At 36.5% G+C, this 7813-nt stretch overlaps 1 long non-coding RNA gene across 1 annotated transcript; it reads right to left on the bottom strand.

The window, feature by feature from the left end:
- Positions 1–456: 456 nt before the first annotated feature.
- Positions 457–1688, bottom strand: LOC112717535 (uncharacterized). The gene is made up of 3 exons (XR_011866306.1): positions 1610–1688; positions 725–804; positions 457–557 (listed from the first exon to the last, which is right to left on the bottom strand). It is a non-coding gene; the product is annotated as an uncharacterized lncRNA (long non-coding RNA).
- Between the last annotated feature and the right edge of the window lie 6125 nt (positions 1689–7813).

Genomic DNA, 7813 nt, shown 5'->3' with positions numbered 1-7813 from the left:
TTTGTCGAATTAAAAAAAAAAGAGAAAATTAGAAGGTATAAAAAATTGATTTTTTATTGATTTACATGAATTATTTACATGCTAAAATTGTAATTAAAAAATTACAATACTTTAACAAAACTAATAATTGAATTAGGACAAAATAAGTTCATCATTAGAACTTAGGAGATCATTAGAACTATCAAAATTATCATTAGAACTTATCACCAGTCTTGCTCTTTGATGCAGTCTCTCGTAGGTACGCTACCATTTTATTGGCACCTTCAGATTCACATTCCTACATGAAGGAGATGGATTTATAAAATAAACCATTACACTTAACCATGCTCATTTTACTAAGAAAATCAAAAGATAAAACTGAAATGCCAAGATCATGTTACAAATGAAACTTCAATTGCAGCCATGATGACACCTACCTCATAATCATATCTAGAAAAAAATTTCTTCCATAGGTTTCCCAGTGTTCCTTCACAACATCAACCACGGAGATCAGTTTCTCTCATGCCTTCTTGTCTTTGTTGTGGTGCGCAATAATAGAAAGCCAAGCTAAAACAGCCCTGTAAACACAAGATACATGGCTGATGTATGTTGCTGGTTATTATGCTCACAATTTATGAAAGTCTCAGTTTTGAAATTGATTACATCTTTTATATGTTTTGTCCCTTTATCAAAACAAGGAAGATGCAATGAACAGAGAGCGAATAGATTCATGAAAAGAACTTACTGTTGCTTTCGAATAAACGAGTTCCACATATGCATGAATTTCTTCTCAGCATTGGTCACATTGTCAAAATTACCAAGCCTCTGCAAGGTATCAAAATGTTTCAATGAATCTTCAAAACGTATAGTATGAAGAAATACTAAAAGGTGCAATAGATTTCATATTCCCATCCCAAAGGCTCAAACTAAACCTATACAATGATCAATCAGAAATTTAATTGTCAAATTAGAATCACAAATGGTAATTAAGCTCTCCTAACAACGTCTAAAATTCGATTAAACCATCCAATTTAAGTGTTGGTAAAGTACATTTTTTTTGTTCCTGAAGTTTTCGAAAAGTATAAAAAATATCGACGTTTAATTTGTTTCAATTGTGTCGCTATTGTTTCAAATATGTCTCTTAACCCCGAAGGGTATAATTGAAACATATTTGAAATTAGAGGAACAAAATTGAAACGTTAAGGGTCATTTTAAAATTTCTCGAAAACTTCAGGGACGAAAGAGTATATTTTATCCTTTAAGTGCAGTTGATGTAAATCCAAACAACAATTTGTTAAGAAACGGCATATAAAGTAATTAGCAGACTCTTATGGGTTAAGTAATTAGAGACACCGCTAACATGTAAACACTATTAAGTAGGTTTTTGGGTAAACGGCAAAATATTTCCTTACAGCTTTTCTATGTTCTTTCTTTCTCCCTTTGAGACACTTGTGTTTCAAGAAGTTAATAATAAAAGTAACAAAGAACTACTGAGCCTCATAGCCACAGGGCCATGCAAGTTTTACCCAAAAGCTTTATCAGACCGTTCTTGTATCACAAGAGTTACATTTAAAAAGGTAAAAGAGATTATAAATTTTGAAACAAGGATCATATATATAATCATGCATACCCTTAGCTCTTCAAAATCAGCAACTTCATCGTCAACTTCATCCTCACTATCTCCTTCTGATAGAACTTCTTCAAGTTCCATTGGCTTGAAGGACAAATAAATAAATAAATGAAAACGGAAATGAGGAAAATATTTGTCCGACATAAAAAACCATTAAAGAGCATGTAATTACATATTTTGATTTCTTTTGAGAGAGAGAGGAGATATTTTTCTAAAATATAGAATTGCTAGCATACTCTGTTAAGAACTTTCCATTTGATGGACAAAAACATATTTTTGGTAAAATATTTCTATTCGCATCCCCAACATTATCGAACCGATGATCTAAAATCACATTTATTATCCAAACAATTGCAACAAATAGAAAATTTCCACAGGAAGATACAAGGAGCACTCTGTATAGGCCTCTCATTGTACTCGGCTCTTGTTTTTTCAGGACGATTTATATATGTCAAGGAAACTGAAGTGCAGAACAGTAAACAAATAAATGGCAATCACTTATTACCTGGTATATGCGAAAGTGATAGAATTTTCGCTTGCTCAACTGGGAAAGGCTGAAATGTTTTCGAAGAGCTATGTCAGAGCTTTGTACATCAAGTAATTTACAGGAAAAAAGATTTATGATCACATGTAGACAATGACATGACAACTTATTTCAACCCTTCCTATATACCAGTCCAAATATCATTTACGCAGATCAGTTTTATTCCCTCTTAGTAAATATTGAGAAAAACTACATCTCTCTACTTCCAATTTTTATTTTTACATATTCACTTCCTCAGTATTCTACATTTGTAAGATACTCTCCAAACACTTGAAAACTTAAAGAATTTCAAGGAATCATAAAAAGCTTTAAAAAAAACAATACTCCCAACCCGAGGTAAAGCACAAACCTTCATTCTCTGCTGATCTTGTGCAGCAGCTTTTGCTCGCACTCTAACTTCTTCTGGATCAATTTTAGACTGGGGACGGATCACAAAATCCAAAGGTGTTGCTTCTGGCCTTGATGCATGTTGCCTTGAAGAAGACTGTCCAGACCAAGGCCTGCATTATACATTCAGAACAATTAGCATCTATAACACAAATCAGTGACAACTTAGTTCACACTGCTCCACCAGTAATATCTTAATGCCCAAGACTTACTGTGAAAATTCCAAATCAAGATCACCATCTCTAGATTCTATCCCTGCTGCTTTATTTGCCAGCCTGTAGAAATTCAGCATATTGCAATACATAAGACAAATATTGCTTAAGACAAGCAATTTAAATCAGAATGGTTGAGCACTTTTTAACAGTTGGCCTCCTGAAAGGAATCCTGTCGTCCTCAGCATTTCTCATGTCCTCAAACCGTGTACTCTTATTAAATATTGGTCGGCTCTGCAATTACAAAGCAAAAATGATGTACTTGTTGAAGTATCTGTCCCCAAAAAAGAAAACTACTCCTGGATGAAAATGGATAGCTTGTAAAAAAAAGAAAATGCATACCATTATAATGTCTTCAAGAATCAGTATAATTTTTAAGGAAAGATAAATGATACATGCTGAAGCAAGAGTTTCACATATTACTTACCCATTTGTCAACCAGTTCCTTTGCTAGTTTTCTATTTACATTGATTTCTTCGTCGGACTTCGATAAGAGAAGAGGAAAAAATGTGGAGAAGTAACTAATAACAGATGACAAGCATAGATATAGAAGCTAAACTTCAAATTTATACCAGTTTTTTCATGATCCCCCAAATCTAAAAAACATTGAGCTGCAATATTAATTATTCCTATTCCTTCAAAAATTTCAGCAGCTTGCCTAAGAATTTCGTGCGCATCCTCAAGATTCAAATCACGCAAATGGTTTGCAGTTTCCCTAAGACCAGCAGCCTTAGACTTTTTCTCCAGTAGGAGTCCCCTGCTCTTTCAAAACACATTGTCGCCAAGCAGAGTTATTAATTAAAACGACTTATCACAAGCAGAGTTTCTTGGGGCAAGAACAAATCTAAACACAAAGTTTAATTCATTTAACAAGTTTCAATCCTCTTTCATAAAAACATACAACAACTCGGATCTTAAACCACACACATAGTAAAGGAACAATTAACTCAAACCATCAATATCAATCAACGAAATTAAACAAATCAAAATCCTAACCGTGAATGCTTAAAGTATGAAAAGATTAACCTACTGCTAGTTAATGTAGAAAAACTAGAATAACAGAACAGGCAAAGCAGTAGCAATTCAGCATCACATAGTAGCAGCTGAGCACTACCACAGCTGTAGCAGAACAGAACCAAATGTCAAGAAGTTTAGGAAAAAAAACCCTAAACCAAATATCAGATTAGAACAAAAAATATAAATTTAGAAAAATCAGGAAAAAATGAAGAACCAAGAAAATTAAAACAAAAAATCAATTTCAAAAACAAATAATCAGATCAAGAAAAATTTTGAACAGATAATTTACCACTGTGCTGCGAACGCTTAACGTGGCTGACGGAGGTGCGACGAGTGAAGGAGATGGAGACGGCGGCGCGACGACTTCAGAGAGCGTGACGACAACGCGGCGAGTGCTGAACCATGGAAGGAGGAGTGACGATTGAGGGTTTGCGAGAGAGAGTGAGCGTCGACCGGGGGTTTGCGATAGAGAGTGAGCGCCGAGGGAGGCCTTACCAGAGTGAGTCACCGCCGAAGGAGGGATAGGTGTTTACAGGAGAGACGGAAGGAGAACCGACGCAGGGAACACCGACAGAGATGGCACCTATGTAGGGGTTGCTAGAGAGGGTTGGAACGAGGTTGACCAACGAATGTTATTGGGGGAGAGAGTGAGAGCACCGGCGATGAGCTCTATGTTAGGTGAAGAGCGCCGCCGCCGTTAGGGTGATGAGCTCTGTGTTAGGGTTGTCGCTTTTAAGGCATTGTTTCAAAGAAGAGGAGGGTGTGTTTCGAAGAACGGAAGAAGTGTTGTTAGGGGGTTGTTGTGTAAACTGTTTGTTTCGAATTAAGAGGGGTGGATTTTTTTTTTGTGGAATTTTGTGGCCACACTTATAAAGCGTGCCGAAAGATTTAGAGGAAACGGCCACGCTTTAAAAATGTAACGATAATGAAACTATTTTGCCACGCTTCAAAAGCGTGCCAATTTTTCTCTATGGCCACGCTTTTTAAGCGTGACGATAAAAAAGCGTGGCCAAATTTCAAATAAGTGGCTACCCTCATAAAAGCGTGCCGATTTCTCTCTATGGCCACGCTTTTCAAGTATGGCAAAAAAAAGCGTGGCCAAATCACAAATCAGTGGCCACCCTCCCAAAAGCGTGCCCATAGACCACTTTTGGGTACGCTTTAAAAGCGTAGCAAGAAAAAAGGGTGCCGACAGGCCTTTTTTCTTGTAGTGAAGGTAATTAAAGAAGAAGTTAGCATGAGCTTGTAAGTATTGGGAAGCTAGCATGACTATTGTTGCTCAATTGCATTTGAATTTGTTTAATTGATGTTTTCATCTAGGACATTTTATGAAATTTTTGAAATCATGAAAACCTTGAAGAAGCAAATGCAAATAAGGCAAGAAAAGAAAAGGGAAAGAATGAGAAAGCTAAAGGCTTTGAGTACCAATGACAATTCGTTTGTTAAGTACTTGTGGTGTTTATGAAAACAAAACATTTAGAGTCAAGGCTAGGCTCAAATGCAAAGCACTCCCTCAAAGCTCAAGGCTCTAAGCATCAATGATTAGAGAGTAAAGAAAAGAAACAAATGAGCTTAAAGAGTCCTTTAATTAAATGCTTGTGGTGCTTATGTATCAAGTGGTAATACTTGAAAATAAAGCATTTAGAGTCGTTGCTTTCAACAAATGGTGCAAAGAACCGAAGAAGCTAAGCTAAGAAAAGAATGAAAGGCTTGTTTTAAGGAAGGAACATAAAGAAAAAGATTTCATAAAATGAGCTTGATAAAAGCATCAATCATTTGAATTTCTTTTGTGATTGTAGTATGCATAAAAAACTAGCCAACCATGAACATAAATTTGCTACTCTTCTCACCTTGGTTTGTCAAAAATCTATTGCATGATTCTTTGTTTTCTTGTGGGACAAGCAATGTTTAAGTTTGGTGTTGTAATGACTGCAGATCATGTCATGTTTTTCTACGCTTTTTCATGTCAAAATTTAATTCACTATGCTTAATTATTGAGTATTTTTGTGCTTTAGTTGTATATTGCTTTAATTTTTTTAAATTGTTAAAATTTGTAGAAAATGGTGAAAAATAAGAAAAACGCACAAAACAAGCAGAAAAGAAGATAAGAAGAAATTTTGGGCATGCCACTTCATACATTGGGCATGGCAAGAGGATTTGAAAAAGAATAGGCGTGCCACTTGGTGCTCTGGGCGTGGCACGCCAAGTTTGTGAAGCCAAGATCTCAAAGAGGGCATGCCACTTGGTGTTTTGGGTGTGGCACGCCAGGCTTAAGTTCCAGAGGAGTGATTTTGAGCCCCACTATGGGCATGATATACCAAGCATTTGCGTGGCACGCCGGGGCATATGCCAGCCTGACCTCCTCCCATACAGATGATAATATCATGAGCTACACAAATCCAAATGAAGTGATTTTAGTGCCATTAGAGCGTAGACATTGGGAGCTTTTCAACCATATATAACACTTTATAGTGGACACTGGAATTGAGGAAGATATTAACCTCGAAAACACAAGAAGCAAAATACGTCCCTGCAGAGTTACCAGCTTGACCTCTTCATCTTCAAAGGAATATAACTTGAGTTGTAGAGGTCCAAATGATGTGATTTAAGTGGCTTTGGAAAGCTTACATCAATAGATTTCTAATGATATATAACACTTTATATTGGACGCTAAAACGAAAGGTGAAAAAGACCATTCTTTCCAGTATTGCAAACCTGGGCGTGGCACGACAATCCCTTTTCTAAGATGGGCGTGGCACGCCAGGTTCTGGGCGTGGCATGCCAGTTTCACAACACAAGGGGCGTGGCATGCCAAGAGCGGGTGTGGCACGTTGGGGTACTTGACAGACTAACCTCTTCACCTTCAAATGGGCATTACGTGAGCTACAGAGATCTAAATGAGTTGATTTCAGTGGCGTTAGAAAACTAACATCTAGGACCTTCCAACATTGTATAATACTTTATAGAGGACATTTATTTTGAGGCCTAAACAACTACATCGTTTCAGCGTGCAAAGTGGGTTATACTCCAAGTGAGAAATTTATATTGGGCGTGGCACTTGAAACCACACGCCAACTTCTTTCTACAGCCCCTAACCTTCAACCACGCCTACTCCAACTCTCATTCAAGCCACAATTGTCAACCAATCAAGGACACAAGAAGCATCTAGAATAGTTCATTTTATTTTATTATAATTTGCTTTCAATTTCATTTAAGTTTGTAATTTACGGGAGCCGATATAAAGGCTTTAGTTTCATAGAAGAAGGAATAATACAGAATTCTGGATACACAATTGGGGGAGTGGGTATTCAGACCGCTCCTTTCACCCTTCTCTCCTCTTCCACTTTCTTACATGTAAATATTTTAGTTACTAACTCTTTCCATTGGGAAAGAGAGCACTATTGCAATTTAATTGATTAGTTTATTCTTTTTCTTCTTTTTCTCTTTATCTCTCTTTGATTTACTAGAAAGAATTTTGTTCTTCATTCTAGTGTTCAATCATCTTGGGAAAGAGGTTGAATGCAAAATGGGTTTCATAGGAACCTTGGAAAAAGGAAACATGAAACCATGCTTGAAATTCCTTCTCACACTTAAGTAGATTTAGGTTTTGGGTTGGATATTATGGCATTTAATCTACCCATTATTTGGATCTATGAAAGTATGTGGTATAATCAGGGACCAAGCTATACCTCTCTTCATGAACACTTAGACCATGGAATTGGCTATTGATCAAGAAATGAGAGATTGAATCACCAAGGAATTGGGGTTCAATCACCCATGATTGCCAAGAGGTCAATGAGTTGCATGATTAATGATGAGATGAGAATAAGATTGGTCTGGAGAATGCAATACCTCTTGATCCCAATGCTCCTTTTCCCTTTTTAGTTCTAACCATTTACTTTCCAGCACTTTACATTTCCAGCACTTTACTTTCTTGTACTTTACATTTATGCCATTTACTTTCTTGCACTTTATTGCTTTCCTTTACTTTCATGTCATTTACATTTCTTGTTGCTCATCATCCAATTATGATAGTCTAACTAG

This window comes from Arachis hypogaea, chromosome 10 (assembly GCF_003086295.3).
Source record: "Arachis hypogaea cultivar Tifrunner chromosome 10, arahy.Tifrunner.gnm2.J5K5, whole genome shotgun sequence".
Classification (NCBI taxonomy): domain Eukaryota; kingdom Viridiplantae; phylum Streptophyta; class Magnoliopsida; order Fabales; family Fabaceae; genus Arachis; species Arachis hypogaea.
Note: the sequence above shows the minus strand (reverse complement) of the source record. Positions and strands in the feature narration are given on the sequence as shown.